General features: G+C 43.5%; 1 non-coding gene across 1 annotated transcript; it reads left to right on the forward strand.

Moving 5' to 3' along the window:
* The first annotated feature begins 1124 nt into the window (after positions 1–1124).
* On the forward strand, positions 1125–1230 carry LOC114915217 (small nucleolar RNA R71). Its single transcript, XR_003803159.1, has one exon. It is a non-coding gene; the product is annotated as a small nucleolar RNA R71 (small nucleolar RNA).
* The last annotated feature ends 402 nt before the right edge of the window (positions 1231–1632 follow it).

A 1632-nucleotide genomic window follows, 5' to 3' on the forward strand; every position in this document is an offset into this window, starting at 1 on the left:
ACTCCTTCTTTCTCTTTTTCAATTTCTTTCTTTTTCTCGCTCTTTTTGTCATTTTCATTTTTCATTTTATTCTCTTCAACCAACTCTCTTCCTTCACTTCTTCTCCATACTCCTGGGCCCTCTAAGATGATCTCTTCATCAACACTAGCATCATCTTCCACACCCATGTCATTCTTTTCTTCTCTCTCATTCTTGTTCTCACTCTCCTTCACCACAAATTCCCGACCACTCCTTGTAGATACTACATTCAAGTGCCCATTTGGGTTTTGCTCGGTGTTGGCTGAGAAAGAACCTTTTTGCTGCTCTGCTAGCTGCTTTGCTATCTGCCCCACCTGTATCTCCAGATTTTTAATTAAAGCATCAGTGTTCTTTTGGTTGGACATAGACAATTGCATGAATTGTTGAAATGTGTCTTCCAACTTGGTGGTTCTCTCATATAAAGGTAGGTGTTGGTGTTGATGTGGAGGCCTGCTACTTGATGAAGCATTCATATCTTGCTTGTTTCCACCATAATTATTTCTCCACCCCTGATTTGAGTTTTGAGGATAGGGGTGTTGAGAGAAATTTTGCCGCCCTTGATTTCCCATATAATTCACTTCTTCACCTTGGGAACTGGATGATCCGGCACAATAACCATTAGGGTGGTCACCTCCACAAAAATCACATGATAACACTTGTTGCATAGGAGGGGCATTAGTTTGCATAGCTTGAAGTTGTTGAGGTAACTTGGCCATTTGTTGATTCAATGCTTCAATTTGTTGGGAAAGTAGCTTGTTCTAAGCTAAGAGCATCTGCAATGGGGCAACTCTGCTAAAATTTAAGCAACCCATAAAGTGGGTCAGAGCTGATGTGGCACTGATGTGGCACAGGGGGTTGCTTATAAGCAACCCCATTGCAGATGCTCTAACACTGCATCTTGAGTACTCAACTCCAAAACTCCCCTCTTGTGTGAGGAGCTTCTACCATGCTGGCTCCTAAAATCTGTGGAGGCCATGGACTCAATGATGGTGATAGCCTCTTCAGCGGTTCTGAACATAACTGATCCTCCAAAACAAGCATCAAGTATCATCTTGGTTTGAGGTTGTAAACCATTACAGAAAGTTTGAACTTGAAGCTCCACCTCAAAACCATGATTAGGGCACCTCCTCAACAGTGATTTGTACCTCTCCCATGCTTCACATAATGGCTCATCCGCACCTTGAGAAAAAGTAGCAATAGTAGTTCTGGCCTCAGTGTTCTTGGACGGGGAAAGAACCTGGCTAAGAATTTAGTCTCCACATCCCTCCAAGTGGTTAGGCTTTGGTTTGGCTGAGAATGAAGCCAACCCTTAGCCTTCCCATTCAGAGAGAACGGAAACAACCTCATGAACAGTGCCTCTTCATCAGCCCCTGAGACTCCTACTGAACCACACAACTCATAGAAAGTGTAGAGATGAGTATGTGGGTCTTCATGATCTAGGCCAGAAAATTGATGAGAGCTGATAAGTTGTAGGAGTGCAGGCTTCATTTTTGCCAGTCTTTCATTCATTGTAGGCCTCACAATGCTAAAGAATTCCCTTGGGCAAGTGTAGGTGAAAGCATCACCTATAGTGCGCCTCCGGTTTGGATTTTCATTGTGAGCACCACCTTCACC

This window comes from Cajanus cajan, chromosome 5 (assembly GCF_000230855.2).
Source record: "Cajanus cajan strain Asha chromosome 5, NIPB_CcT2T_4, whole genome shotgun sequence".
Lineage (NCBI taxonomy): Eukaryota > Viridiplantae > Streptophyta > Magnoliopsida > Fabales > Fabaceae > Cajanus > Cajanus cajan.